Source organism: Medicago sativa, chromosome 6, assembly GCF_051527215.1.
Source record: "Medicago sativa cultivar Bolivia chromosome 6, Bolivia_mono, whole genome shotgun sequence".
Taxonomy (NCBI): Eukaryota; Viridiplantae; Streptophyta; class Magnoliopsida; order Fabales; family Fabaceae; genus Medicago; species Medicago sativa.
This window is the reverse complement of record NC_140754.1, coordinates 68,782,962-68,799,450: the sequence shown is the minus strand read 5'-3', so window position 1 is coordinate 68,799,450 and position 16,489 is coordinate 68,782,962. Positions and strand designations below refer to the sequence as shown.

The following is a 16,489-nucleotide window of genomic DNA, read 5'->3' as shown; positions in this document are numbered from 1 at the left end:
TTTAAGATTCATTTGTGGGATTTGGAAAATATATTGAGTTATGACACATAAAATGTATTGATCAGGTTTGACAAAGAGTGAAGAGTACAATAGGATCAATATGCAATCGGTTTGAACCTCTTGGATTTGAAAATAATCAATGAAAAGAGGATTAAGCTTTGTGTAATACCCCATGTTAATGTTGAACAAAATGTTTGTAAACCCAATATAACAAGTGTCATGTCATGCACTTTATACTAAAGTAAATTTAGTTCTGATAATTCAGAAATAACTAGCCTCAAGATACATAAATTCAGCATAGGGTTTAGTAAATAATCCCAGTAAACATCCAGAATTTCGTCATAGAAGAGCCCTTTTCAAAGCTACAAGTGTCTGCTGTTAAGAAAAAGAATAAAGTTAATTAGGTAAATAACCCTTATAAATACCCATAATTTTGTTTTAATAGATACAAAAAAAAAAAAAAATTATACTTTGTAGTCCATGTAACATTTTTCATTAGACTACAAAGTATAATTTTTTTTCTTCATTAGACTACAAATGTAACATTTTTCATTAGCTTTCTGAATCAGATGCTTCTAATGCGGTTTTAGCGTTTAATGCTCACCAACAATATTCAAACTATGTTGGATCAATTATTCGAGATTGTATTAGTTTTAAGGGTAGTTTTCGTAGTTTAAATTTTTCGCATGTTAGGCGTGAAGCCAACCAGTGTGCTCATTATTTAGCAAAATATGCTCTTAAGAATTTAGATTGCATATGGATTGAAGAAACTCCGCCTTGTATTTTTGCAGTCTCGGCATTTGATTTATTGCCAGACTTTCATTAATGGAATTGTCTTTAATGTCAAAAAAAAAACATTTTTCATTAGCATTCTTAGGGACAAAAAAGGCCGATCAAAATTATTTATAGGGATTAAAATGTTGATGAATTTTTTTTACAAGAATTAAAAATACTGATAGAAAAAAAAAACATTTTTCATTAGCATTCTTAGGGACAAAAAAGCCCGATCAAAATTATTTATAGGGATTAAAATGTTGATGAATTTTTTTTACAAGAATTAAAAATACTGATAGAAAATTTTCCTTTTTGTTGTTATATAAATGTCTCTCCTCATGGTAATAATTTTTTTTACAAGAATTAAAAATACTGATAGAAAAAAAAACATTTTTCATTAGCATTCTTAGGGACAAAAAAGCCCGATCAAAATTATTTATAGGGATTAAAATGTTGATGAATTTTTTTTACAAGAATTAAAAATACTGATAGAAAATTATAGAAAATTTTCCTTTTTGTTGTTATATAAATGTCTCTCCTCATGGTAATAAAGTTGTTATATAAATGTCTCTCCTCATGGTAATAAATAGTTATATTTTTATCTTTTTTTTTTGTCAGGTAGCCTAGCGGCTAGAATTCATCTTATAAGATTTTTTTTGGTCAGGTAGCCTAGCGGCTAGAATTCATCTTATAAGATGAATTTTTTTTGTCAGGTAGCCTAGCGGCTAGAATTCATCTTATAAGATTTTTTTTTGGTCAGGTAGCCTAGCGGCTAGAATTCATCTTATAAGATGAATAAGATAAGATGAATAAGTGGGGTGTCCGGGGTTCGAACCCCGACCACTGCATATAAAAATGCATTGTCCTATCAACTGAGCTATGCTCACGGGACGTTATATTTTTATCTTATTTGCATATTATATGATATATGATATGATATTGATGTATGGTTTACGATGGTTTAGTGTATATTGAAACATCATGCATGCAACAAAGTAGGTTAAAATCGAAGGAAAAGAAAGAAGACGCTGAGTAGGAGATAAAATATAAAAGAAATTTTTTGGTGGTGCAAATAAATTTATAGCAGAAAATAACAAAAACAAAATATATTCCTTCAAAAAACAAAAACAAAATATATAAACGGGGGAAGATACAAATGTAATATAGACACGGCTTTCTCTTCTCACGGAAACCATACAGGTATTGGCATTTGTGTCCGCGATGCAGAAGGTACGTTTGTTCTGGCCAAGACTATGACATACCCTTGTACTGTTTCGGTGGATGTGGGTGAAGCTTTAGGGCTGCACTCTACTTTGCAATGGTTGAGTGATATGCAGTTTGACAACGTGGATTTTGAAACAGACTCTAAATTGACAGCTGATGCTTTCCTTTCTACCAGGAACGACTTGTCCGAATTTGGCTGTATTATTTCCTCCAGTCGTTCTTTGTTCAGCACTTTCTTTTCTAACTCTAGGGTGGAGTTTGTTAGGCGACAAGCCAACGTGGTTGCTCATGCTCTTGCAAGAGAGGCCACGTCTTTAGCTAGTCCTGCCGTTTATTTTGATATACCCAATTGTATTGAAACTCTTATTATTAATGAAATGCTATAAGCATGTTTTCCCTCAAAAAAACGGGGTTAGCTGAGCAGTGACATCTTGTTGATACTAGTTTGAGATGCGTAACAACTTGGTGATCTTAAACATCTTTAAAAAATCTAAACAATAAATATAACTCATCACAATCAATTTAGTTTTTGCTCGCATTATTCACAATAAAAACATTTTCTTTAATATGAACCAACAAACAAACATTTTGTAGCCCATAACTACATAGTTTTAAATTATACATCGCACCGAGAGAAATGTAGGAGCAAGAGGTCATTCTTGTCTACCACAACAATAACAAAACCTTTTTATTTTCTCTCTTTTTAAGAAAATAACAATTAATTTAAATTTATATTTTAATTCACATTTAATAATAAGTACAATTAATTAGTGGTAACCGTTTTCTTAACGGATGTCGGCTCTGTTTGGTAAAAATAGCGGATAGCTGGTATGCTAGCTGATAGCTTATAGCTGATGACTGATAACTGATAGCTTATAGCTGATGGCTTATGACTGATAGTTTATAGCTGATAAGCTAATTAAAGTGTTTGGTAAAATTAGCATTTCAACCAGCTGATAAATGTAAAATGACATAAAAGGACATTTTTAATTCTAATAAAATTATTAAATTATGTTCTTAATATATATTTTATATATTATTAATTTTTTTCTATTTAAAAAATTTTATTTTTTTGTTGAAGATTCATTTTAAACTTATTCCATTTCAGTTTTTATACTTTAAAAAAAATAAAGTATAAAATTTTATTTTGAAATAAAAATTGTTATGCGAACAATTTTTTTTTTAAAACAAACCATTATCTATATGGAACAAAACTTGTAAAACGTCATATAGGCTGGAAAACGTAGGAACAAAAGAAATGGAGGCAAGGCATTGAAAACATAATAATAAGTGTTTTAATATATAAAGGATAAATGTGGGTTTTAATTAAAATGATAAGGGTACAAATGGAACAAAATATGATAAGCTAAAAGCTATAAGCTCAAACGCTACTTGAAGTAGCTTCTGAAAAATAGCTTATAAGCTTCTGAAATAAGCTATAAGCTCGTTGTAAAAAAGCGTTACCAAACAAAGCTTTTTTTGTCAGACGAGCTTATAAGCTATCAGCTATAAGCTATAAGCTCTTTTTTGGGTGTTACTAAACAAACCCATCGTAGGATGCTAATGCCTTCCCTTTACATAATCAACTTTTAAACCTAAAATATGGTTTCAATGACCTTTTTTTCTTTTAAAGGCGTTTTTCAACATTTTATCTATTTTAATAAATATTGGTGGCGACCTCATTGTCTTCGAGCAACCCTCAAACTTTTAGCCCTCATTGTCTTTGCTAGTACTTTTTATTCTAGTTCTACACTTCATTTCAACTATTGTGTTAGCCAATTTACCGTTATTATAATACTCCCTCCGTTCCTTTTTAAGTGAATTTTTAGGGTGATTTTTTTGTTCCTATTTAACTGTCATTTTGATATTTTAAGGGTATAATATGTCAATTATACCCTTTGTCAATAACACTTATATTTTTCAATAAAACTAATTAATGTTATATATTTGGAAAACTAAAGTTTGTTTTTGTAAACAATGTTTGTTTGTTTTGTTTTAAAACAAAATTTGTTTCTTGTTATCTTTAAATTTAAACAAAATTTTGTTACCTATGATAATGGTTCCATGAAGAGTTAAAATAATTCGATAAATAAGATGAGTAGTACTTGTTAAGAATTTCAAGAGCAAAGTAAAGGAACATATTTGAGAGAAAAAAAATAAAAGACAACATGAATGTTCAAAAGGAAGAAAGAGTGGAAGACTCGTTGGAACTACTGATGGGAGTTGAAGAGGGAGTGCACAATATTTCAAAAAATTGAAAATTATTTTTTTATGAGAGAAAGATAAAGCGCGCAAAAAAATTGTAATTTGTTGGAGAAAGAGAGTAGTAACTAACAATTGTTTGTTACATATTAAATTTATTAGAAAGATAAAGTGTGTGCAAAAAAAAGGAAATTATTAGTGAATTAAAATAAGGATATAATAGGAACCTTTGTACATTGAATTATGCTCATTGTCATATGTTAATCTTGTTTATGCTGCTATGTTTATGCCTTTTGCTTGAGGACAAGGAAAGATTCAAGTGTGGGGGAGTTTGATGAGTCAATAATTAGTTATTTTAATATAATATTTGAGTCCATTTTATTTAGATTTGATTTCGTTTTATTTAATATTATTTCCTTTTAGAACTATTTTACTTCAATTGCAAGTTATTATATTTCAGGAACAAATATTTGATAGATTGAGTCTTGGAGCAAAAGAAAGAGGATTAGGAGCTGATTCGGGATGAAAATACGAAATATGGGACAAAAATATGTCACTCCCCAAGTCAAATACTTGGCACGGCCCGTGCCACCAGCAGCATGGTCGTGCCATGCTTCAGGATACTCTTTTACTGCTTTTGCTTCATGGACAAGCTTCCTATTAGTTTACTTTTGACCTAAAAGCCCGTGGTTTCTTGTGGAACATTCTAGTATTATATTTCTTAGGGCTTAAGTCTTTGTAAACTATAAATAGACTAGCTAGCTATCACAACAATTCATCTTTTGTTCTCTAAAATAATATGTGACAATTGTTTCTTTGGATAAAAGTTCACCTTTATTTTATTTTATGTTCTTCTTCTTCTTCTTCTTCTCTTCTATATCTACGAAGGTGAGTGAGTAGACTCTTCTTGTCTTGGGATTGTTGGATAAGTCTAATGACGTAATCCTACTCAAACCAAACCACAAACCCTAATTTTATATAAATCTACTTTCTAATCTAATTTCACCGTTTTTATAATGAATTAACAATTACCAAACTAAGAAGCGAACGCGGAGGGTTTAGTAATTGTTAATTCATCATCTCAAATATCAATTCATAAAGCGAACGCGGAGCTTTGATATTGCAACAAGTGAAATTAGACAAGGGTTACGAAACATGAGAATAGTCTAGCAAACCTTGAGACATATAAAGTTTCGTTCTTCAAGGATTCTAATAGCAATCAACCATGAGAATAGGCGTGGTTGCTAGAGGAACACACTCACTGACTTCGAGAGTAGCTTTGATACGCTAAAGAGAAACTTGTCTTTAGAAAGTGAGTCCAATATAAAGTTCTGGTTTAGGGTTTGTTTTTTGAAGGATTTGTCATCTAGATGAACCAATAATCCCAAGGCTCTTTTTTTATTATTATTATTATTTTCTTTTAATTAAAAATCAAGACTTTATAACTCAAAACTCTTTTCTAATCATTGCTGAAAGTTAATTGAATTCATAACTCCCTGTCGGAACGATACTCTTTTATTACTACATCGGTAAACCGTACACTTGCGGTTTTATCCCATCAAGTAGCAGCACGCAATATGATGCCAGGAAATGTTTTGTAAGCAATGAACATCTTTCTGTGCCCATATCTCAGCCTGCTACCTAAAAAGACATGGCAGAAGGATCAAAGAGAGGGAAGTTAGAAACATGTCATTGGAAGTTAGAAACATGTCATTTTTTTTCTCAATCGAAAGTTACAAACCAATTGGATCGGAAACTAAGTTCCAATCGAAGGCTCCATCGGATTTCAAACTTTTTTTTTCAATGAAACGCAACATAAAATAACCATAAACATCTTTTTCCATCAAACGTACAATTAAAAGGACAATACCACCAAAACATAATATAATGAATTAAAATTTCAACAACGCAGAACAAATATGCATTTAACACTTGTTGTCTTGCTAGGGGACTTTTTTCATTATAACATGTAGAATTGTGCACATGTGATTTTGAGTTTGGTGTCTTTTGGTACCTGGTGGTGTGGCATATCATGTTTTGTTCTAATCAATTTGTTGTGGTACTTCATGTAATTTGAATTGATAGGATGATATGCTTTTCTTTGTTATACTTGGAATAGGTTCAGGTGGTGTTTTCCATGTTTTCTAGTTTAAGTTGCTGGCAGTTTGGTTGTATAAATCTTTATTTCAATTCCATGTCAAGACCCATTCCAAAAATTACATTTGAGTCATTTTGAGTCAGTTTAGCCCCTAGGGGCATTTTAGTCATTTCCTATGTTAAAACTCTGTTTAATCCCTAAAAAACTTGTCTCTGAGTCTTTTCATTTAGTTTGTATAAACTCTTGCTTTAATTCCCTGTTAAAAAACCATTTTAAAATTGCATCTGAGTCATTTTGAGTCGTTTTAGTCCCTAGGGGCATTTTGGTCATTTCACACGAAATTTTGACAGAGAGAGGTTACTTTAAAGTACCTCATTTATGTAGTTGGTTCATTTTAGTCTCTAATTCAATATTGTTTACTTTTTGAAAGAAAAAAAACTATACAAAAAAAAATAAAATAGAATAGAGAACAATATACAAGAAACATCTTCATTACTTGTAAATACAAAGTAACCTGAAATCATTTTATGTTCTATATATATATATATACATGCATGAAAAGGTGTTATGAATAAAATGCTAAACAATACTATGAATTCGTAAAATGTTACAATCTTATAATTAGTATGCCTACTAAAGCATGGATACTCGCTTAACACTAAAACCACAGTCATCATGGGATAAAAAACAAAGACTACAGTCATCATGATATAGAATTAAAGGCGTCATCAGAGTAATAGAAGACAGAAGCCAAGAGTTTATTATATTCCTTATTTGGAGCTTTGACCAATCTTCCAATCTCTATTCCACCATCTTTTCTTCATCTCCTTTGCTGGATTTCCAATCTTTTCTTCATCTTTAGTATGGACAACTTCAGACCCTTCACTTCCTTGTCATCAATCTTCCGTTTTGATACTTTTAAATCAGCTACTGACTTTTTGCCCCGTTTCTTAGGGGTCTCACTTTCATGACCTGCTAGAGGATCTGCTTTGGCCTTCTCAATGATTCTTGTTGATCTTCTTGGAGTATCACCATTGCCGCAATCAAATTATGAGATCTTCGGGCTACCGTTTTCCTTCAAATACTTCTCCATATGTATCTTGGTATGAATTATCTCTCATGTTGGTGTCGTAAACACAATTTCATTATTTGTCGGAGTTCTAAATGGAAAGAACTGCAAAGGAAATATAATTTATAAATACTCATGCAATAATATGCAACAAAACAACAACTATAACACATACAAGATCTTGTTCCAGGTTATTATCAAGCAGCTCCTAATGTGAAAAATGAATCTCTCTTCCCTACTCTAATTGTTAAAAGATAAAACAAGAATTATGCTTTATGATTGAAAATGTTTCTTCCTCTTCTATTAATCAAAAACTTATTTTGTTGTTACATTTTAAAGCATTTTAGTGCCTAGTTAAACACCATAGGTTGTTATAAGCTAGCAATTTTACTATTAAGCTTCAGTAAGAGAGCAGCAACCAGCATGTCACCATAATAACCGTGTTTAGTCTGAAGTCATTTCAATCCATGGCTCATAATGACCAATAAACACAAAAACGGACACATATGGAATGTATACAGAATCTTTTCAAATATAAAACTGCTGTTATAGAGAATACATAGACAACATCATTTGGTAGGACAACTAACTGTTTGACTCAGGAAAAAAAAGTTAACAATACTTCTCATGCAAAGCTAACATAGATGCCCTCTAGTTTTGCATTATACAATAAAACCAAGCCGCTCTGAGACCTTTTTCATCACTACACACCTCAACCAATGCTCCTTCCCTAAAATGAAAGCCATTCTTCTCTAAGGTCACTGTTTCATCGGCTTTCACCAATACCTTTTTCTTGAATTCATTGTCATCCTGTAATATTTATAATTAACAAACAATATCACCACTCACTCACTCACAACATTTAATTAAATCATTTAAAGTAAATTAACATTAACATCTTAAGACATGCAAATAACAATGGAAATTTAAGCTTACCTGTTGTTGAAGTGGTTTGGAAGTGTCTGCAGCGGCGGCGGAGGAAGAAGCACGGGTTTTGGATCTGGTTGCCATGGAATGGTATGATCAGGGTTTTTGATTTCACGAGCTGTGATTGCAGAGATGGAAAAGAACACGACAGTGAATGAAAAGTGTGTATGGATTTTGGCGGGAATTATTAAAAGGAGTTTACGATTGGCTAATTTTATTTCGAAATCCACCATTACAAATAAGTAGTTGCATGGGTTTCGTAAAACTCAAGGCAAACTAATGCAATTTACCTCAATAAATATTAAATAAAAAGTTTTTACGTACTGGGTTTATCCCGTGCACAAGATCAGAAAATATTAGATTTTATTTTTCTTCTTTTGTATATACATACTGCTAATTTACATCCATCCAAAAATACTAAAGTGTAAGTTATCAAACTTCAGAACTCGTGTCCATGTGGTTCACTCGGACATGCTCCGATAATGAATATGCTACTGCAGTAAACATGATTGAATCAATTTATGCACATAATTGCAAAGGTGAAAAAGAGAAGATTGATATGGATTGCCGTTCTTTTTTTTATTTTATGAAATCAAAAACATGTACCAAAAAAATGTGATAAATTAATATAACAATCTTGTCTTCATGGAAAAAAAAATATATAATTTGATGATCAATAAATCAACGATGTTAGATCCAATAATTTTACTCGTAAACTATTTTTTTTTTTAAATAACAATTTAATTCTATAAACTCAAATCAACCTTATAATTAATAGTGAACGTAAAGCAAAATATATAATCATGCATCCTTAGTGGACATCCAAAAAATTAAACAATGTAGATATATTCATATAGTATGAATGAGATTAACTTATATTATTGATTGATATCTTTGGTACTTCGTTGATTTGATTGTGAGATTTATGCCAATTTGGTTTGATGAATATTTTCTTCGTCATCTACACTTTCACCTTCATCCATTATTGCAACAACCAAACTAGATCGGCTAATATGAAGAGTTGGAGAAATAAATAAACATGTAGTATATTTGGTCAAACTATTAGATCTAGGACTCTATCAATGATTGTTGTTGTCGTCAATTAGTTGTAAATTGGGGACAAATTGACAACTAGATTAATATTTTATGGACTTGGCAGAGGAATCAAAGGATTAACCACTTGTGGACTTAAAAGGCAGTGAACTATTGAAAAGTTGATTAATATATAGAGTATTTCAAAGAACTCATGAAAAGAAAAACAAATGGTGTGAAGAATTACGAAATAAAGTGGAGAACAAGGAAGAAATTAAGGATGAACATATCGTGGATGCGGTCACTTTTATATGCAATGGGTAAAAGAGAAGATGTGACATTAGGTTTAGGGATAATGGGTTTGGGCCTATGTAGGTTAGATACTACATAAAGGAAATTTCTCTATTGGCCCAATAGACCCTATTTTTTTTCATTCTCAACCCCCTCTCCCCTCAACTACCCTTATATATGATGATCGAGGCTTATATTATGATTGGATCAGACCGTATTTTCTAATCGGCAAAATTAAAGTGAAGTTTTTTCGTGTGAATTGGAAGTAACAAGGTTCAAAATCTCCGCAATAGATTAGAAGTTAGAAATAGGTCATTCTTTGCCAATCAAAAGTTACAAACTAATTGGATCAGAAACTATGTTTCGATTAAATCCTCTATTGGATTTAAAATATTTTTTCAAAGAAAAGCAACATAAATTAACCATAGACATGTTTTTTCCATCAAACGTACATATAGGTCAAACACATTTTAAGAATGGTTAATACTGCTTACATTTTAAGAAAAAAAATGATCTGTCCGGTGAGGATGGATGAAAGGTAACGGTGGCGGAAAATTCCTCGGTGTGACAACAAAGACGTCTGGTAAGGCGACGATGAGTCTTCTCTGTGAAACTAAAGGTGCCTGCAGGAACGTTAGCCCTACAACGCTCAAGTCACTAATGGAACCAAGAAAGAGTGTGTAGAAAGTGTTGTGAAAAGTGACTCATACCTTGAGGTTGAAGCAATGTCACCCTTATATAGGTGTGCATTGGGAATAACCGCCTCTGGGTGATCCTCGCACGAGGGTGTCCTCGTATGCGGTACAGTGCACTTAAAGCCGATGTATTCAATCAGGCGCGGAGCCTTATGGCGGTGTAAGTTAGGCCATGTGTCAACGTGTGTATTGGTCTTCCGACCGGTTCAGAAAAAAAAATATTATAAAGAAAAAGAATAGAATAGAGAACAATATACAAGAAACATCTTCGTTACTTGTAAATACCAAGTAACTCGAATTTTGTTTAAGTTACACACACACACACACACACACACACACACACACACACACACACACACACACAAACACATACACACATGAAAAGGTGTTCTGAATAAAATATTAAACAATACAGTGAATTTGCAAAATGTTATAATCTTATAATTAGCATGCCAACTAAAGAAAGCTTTGTGCCAAGGATACTCACTTACCATCAAAACCACAATTCACATTCTAAAAAAAGACTAATCCCACAGACATAGATTATATAATTCCATTTCGTTCTAGCCCGGATCCTCTGTAGTGTACAGTCTGTTCTGTTAAATCTCAATCTTTGAACTCATATTGTAACTTATGCATGAATGGCCATAATTGATGGACAACTGCAGAGAATCTAGGTTCCATCTTAGCATTTGTTCTCCTCTTCAACAGCAAAATGATAAAACCTTCATCAGTTTCAATGGCATCTTCAAGTTTAAATCAAGAAACTTCCATGCAAATAACTACTGGAGAATCACTTCAGATTAAAGGAAGAACAATGAAGCTGGAAGGATGGCAGCTAACAGTTCAAGTGGAGAATCCAGTGGTTTTCATTTCCTTAGCCTATCATGGTTGCGACCTCAGAAGCTTTGTCAACTCTCAAGACTTGAATGGGTGTTTCAACATGCTGAATGGACCTACTTATGAGAATCTGGTTAAGTATTTCTGGGTTAGGGCTGAAATCTATGATAAACATGCAGCTAGATTGGAATAGCATGAAAAGGTTCTGATTGATCCTAGCCTTGGAGGAAAGACTAGAGAGCAACTTGGTTTAAAACCATTTACTTGTACAGAGATTCACTCAAACATCATAGGAATCCCTGTTGCTATCACTGAAGAAACAATTGCAAAGGCATGCAGAAGAGAGGCTGAAGGTTCCTTTGAAGAGAATCTGAACAGCAAGACAAGTCCTTGGATAGAGGTTGTTAATATGACTCTGTTCAATAGCAAGAATAAAGGAAACTATAGTGATATGCAGAAGGAGCACAAGTTACTTTAGAAGATAATGACAGAGTGTCTTCTACCCAAAGGTGGAGGAGCAGATCAACCATCATTAGAACACCGAGTGTTCTTACATTTCTTTATCACTCGCGAAAAGGCAAATGTGCCAAAGTACATCTTCAATCATATGTTGTGGGCACTGAAGCAAAGCTAGGACAACAACAGAAGTTTCATTCCCTATGGAAGATTACTGTTAGAAATCTTTCATCAAGGAGGGATTTTGAAAGCAGCCAAGTTGTCAAAGACTGTAAATGATCATCAGTTGGGCACAGTAATTGGCAAAGTTATAAATGCCTTCACCAAGAGAAAGATGCTTCTGATAAAGAAATTCACAAAGTTAAACACTGATCTGCAGGAATATTCATCTGTTGTATCCAACCTGATGGATGATTTTCCTCCAATCTGCAAACAAGACCCTCCTGAGGTAAGAGCCCAATATGTGTATGATCACTGGAAGACTACTGGGGAAGTCATCAAGTATAGTGACATTCCAGACACTGTGTATGGTGGTTCCTTACCTATTGCCAAGAAGAGGAAGTCAAAGAAGAAAGCAACTTCAGAAGCTGCTGATGAAGAGGAAGAAGCTTCTGAACCAAAGCCTAAAAAGGCTAAGAAAGAGAAAGGTGCAGCTTAAGTTCAAGAAGTTGGCTCTGCTATGCCAACTAATCAAGAAGAAGTTTAGGACTTAGAACCTGCTGAGATTCTTAATAAAAGAACAAGAGGTGGTAACTCAACTGGGTCTTCACAACCTTTACCTCCTGAACCATCAATTCCTAAGAAGAAGAGGGAGCATAGTACTAGAAAATTGAAGATTTCAACCTATGTGATGGAAGAGGATGCTCAGATTGAAACTGCAACTGATCTGGTCATTAGAGAAGTAAGAAGGAAGAAGGCTGCTGATGGTGCTGCTTTGCAGAAGGCAGTTGAGATTGCCAGAGATATTCAGGTTCCTGCTGAAGTTTGTTGGAACAAAATGTGTTTAACATTACCCTTTATAGTTTTGATGATAACAAGGTATTAAAAATTGTCAATTGGATATGTTAATATTTGTTCAAGTGTGCAGGACCATAGACAAAAATTTAGTGTCTCTTTGAACTATTGGTTCTGAAAGAACAAATGAGAGCAATGGAATCAACTAGAAGGAAGCTTGAAGCATCTGAAGAAAAGTGCTCCTGAAGTCAAATGCTCTTGAAGTGATGACATCATCAGAAGCAAGCTCGTCAGAACCACCTCATCAGAAGCAAAATCACCAGAAGCTGAAGATCATCAGAAGATGAGAGAATTAAAGCTTCAAAGGCTTTTCAAAGGATTTAATCATGCCTAGCATTGCAAAAGACCAGAAGAGTGAAGCAACGGCTAATTCAAATGAATTTGAAGGCATTGGATGCTTGCTCTTTGAAGAGCGTTGACAAAGTACAATTGTACGAAGTGTACAATCACTATCTCCACTACTCAGCTTGTGTCTCTGCTACAGGACAAGAATAACAACTATGCCTGCAACGATGTTCCTTTATACTTGGAATGGATTTCAAATTGATCCTTCATAGGACAATAACCATATCAGGCAAAAGATCATTGGTGATTGATCAAAGCTTTAAACGACTTTTTTTTATGCGTTGGCAATTCACAACGTCTCTTTCATACCTCTATATAAAGGAGTGAAGACTTAGAGAATTGTGAGAGACTCACAACAATTTACAAGCGCCAAAATTCTGCTGAAATTGTTCTGCATCAAAAGTTCACTTAGAATTTCTCAACAACTTTCATATCTTAGAAATCTAGAGTCTTAAAGAGTTTGTATCTGATTTGTATTGTGAACACCACTGATTGTATATCAAGTGTTCAACTTCAAACATTTTTCTTTGTAATTCTATTTGAATAGAAGTCTCTTGCAGTTGTGCTTGAGCATAGGAAGTTTCTTGATTGTGTTCAGGAGCATAGGAAATCTCTTGCAGTTGTGCTTGAGTAAGTTTGAAGTCTCTTGCTAGTTTTAGTAGTGAGCATTTGTAATCAGATATTACATTTCTAGTGAACTCTCCTTGGAAGTGCAAGGGGGACAGGACTACTTCCGGTTTGTGGAAGGAACCTGTATAATTGCTTTGTGTCTTTCTTCTCTTTGTCTCTGTTTTTATCCGCTGCATTTAGAATCTGAACATTACTTCAGAAGCTAAACCCTATCTGCTTCTGACTAGTAAGTTCAGTAGGAGAAAACGAAGAAAAAGCTAACACAATTCAACCCCCCCCCCCCCCCCTTCTTGTGTTTTTCTCACCTTCAATTGGTATCTAGAGCCTTGGTCTGTTGTCTCAACACTTAACAGTGTAACAAAAAAAGATCTGAGAAAAACATGTCTTGTGAAGACTCCACTTCAGGATATGGGAACAACAATGTTGTTCCATATGATTATGGTAACAACAAGAAAGCTGACTCTGGTAAAGTTCCTAAGTTTAATGAAGATTCTGAAGAATTCTCTTGGTGAAAAACCAACTTCTACAGCTATGTCATGTGTTTAGATGAAGAACTATGGGACATTCTAGAAGATGGTGTTGGTGACTTAGTCCTTGATGAATAAGGAGCTGCTATTGATAGAAGGAAACATATAGGTATGCTAACTAAAATAGATATGGGACATTCATTCAACGGCAGTTAACTGCTACCGGATCTCACAACGATAGTTTAACTACCGCTGAGGGCTTTTTTGAAATTTCCATGTGTTATTAGGAAGGTTTCAAAGTCAGAACATCAATTTTCAAATTGATTTAGCATTGGAATTTGAATATGTTTTACCTGATTATTGGCCCCTAACTGATTTTTTTAGCAACTGATTTATCGTTCATCTCAGTTTCACATTAATAATATATCCCAACATATATCTCTTTACATTCTACGACAAAATCAATATCCCAACATATATCTCTTTACATTCTACGACAAAATCAATTCACTCCAAATTAGGTTTTGTCACAAACACAATGAAACCGAACACACTAAAACACTTGAGGACGCTAATTATCAATTATCTGAATTTGGTTGAATGAGGAAAGTTATTGTTGGGTAGAAACCTTGAATTTGTTAGCGTTGGATTTTTATCTAGCTTATAAATCAGACTATGTAAGTGATAAATTCAGAATTTTGTGGGTTTATTTCTTAATCCAACAATTTAGGAATCATCTAAAGACCAAAACTTCATCATGTTAAGTCTGAATGCACAGAGATTTAATCAGCAACAAGCAGAAAGAGATCCACCATTGCTTAGTATTTCAAGTTGAAATCAAATTCTTGTAAATCCACTTCGGCACCAACTTTTGCAGAATCTCATTAAGCTCTTCAACTTGGACTATATAGAGAACGTAATTAATTAGCAACTTTGTTTATTAACAAGAAACCATGTACAATGTGTTAAAACTAACTCAAAATATATTAATCAAAACAAAATCCACATTGTTCATAATTATCTTTTGCAGAAGCTACTCTTTTGTAATGAATGTTATAAAAAAAATAGAGTAAATTACACTCTCCTCTCCTCAAAGATGCTTGAATTACACTCCCCTTCCCTCTTATGTTAAAATATACATTTCCCTCCCCTCTTATTCAAAACATATTAGAAAATTTTTCACTCCCCTCCCCTAAGAGAAGCTTGAATTACATTCCCCTCCTCCCTTATGTTAAAATCTACACTTTACTCCCTCAATATTTATTTTTTATTTCTAATAATTTAGAAAAATAATAATAATCTAACACACTTTGTCTATTTTAATATAATAAAAAATTAAACACATATTTTTCGCTATTTTTTATTCAAAATTTCATTAACATGTAGTTTTAAACCCTATTATAAAACATGAAACAACCCAAAATAAAATTAAAATATGTGAAAAATTACTAAAGACAATAAAGCATGGTTATTTAAAAGTTAATTTTATACTCTAAATTATCAAATCAATAGCAAAATATTTAAATTTAATTATCATTGACATTTAAATTATAAAGAAATGAATTAATTTTTCTTAAGTGATGGTTCAAAATTAATATATATCATAAAAATATTTATTAATGTTAAAATAGATTAAGGTGTAGGGCATATTTAATTATTAAGGGAAGGGGTTGTAACTCAAGTATCTTATAAGGGAGTGGAGTATAAATTTTATTTTTCAAGGGAGGGGAGTGTATATTTTAACATAAGAGGGGAGGGGAGTGTAATTCAAGCACCTTTGAGGAGAGGGGAGTGTAATTTACTCTAAAAAATATATAGCACCGACACCTCACAAATTTAAGACATGTCCGGTGTCTAACATTAACATGGGAGGGGTGATTATTTTTCATAGATATGATTCTGTCACATTACATTAGCAAATGAGTTGAGACCTATTGCCAAAGATTCATCTGAAAGATTGCAATATAGGAAATGAAGAAATTCTACTATTGAAGACGGAATTGAACTCACATGTTCTTCACCTCCTTTCCTGTTATAGGAATAGCCATCCCCCTTTCACCATGGTGAGCTTAGGAGTTCTGACATCACAACAATACTAACAATTTCACAGTAACACAACAAATGAAGTGACATTTTACATCTCTCCTAATATTTTTGGAAAATTGCCAACACTATCACAATATGAAATATTAAGATGTTCTAGCGATGCCAACTTGATAGGTGGAATACCACTCAACATGTTGCAACTTGTAACTCTTGATGTTTTAGTTTATCATCCAGAAACATATGCACCACATGTGAAAGATTATCACTAAATGAAAGATCAAGTTCTTCTAGCGAACCCTACTAAGCATCGGACAGCATGCAACTCCTAAGATTTTAAGTTCGAGCAACCCATCCACCACGGATGGAAAAATATCGAGAC

The 16,489-nt window shown here is 33.0% G+C and overlaps 1 long non-coding RNA gene across 1 annotated transcript; it reads right to left on the bottom strand.

The window, feature by feature from the left end:
* Positions 1-7,771: 7,771 nt before the first annotated feature.
* On the bottom strand, positions 7,772-8,633 carry LOC146916497 (uncharacterized). The gene is made up of 2 exons (XR_015013878.1): positions 8,304-8,633; positions 7,772-8,177 (listed from the first exon to the last, which is right to left on the bottom strand). It is a non-coding gene; the product is annotated as an uncharacterized LOC146916497 (long non-coding RNA).
* Positions 8,634-16,489: the final 7,856 nt, after the last annotated feature.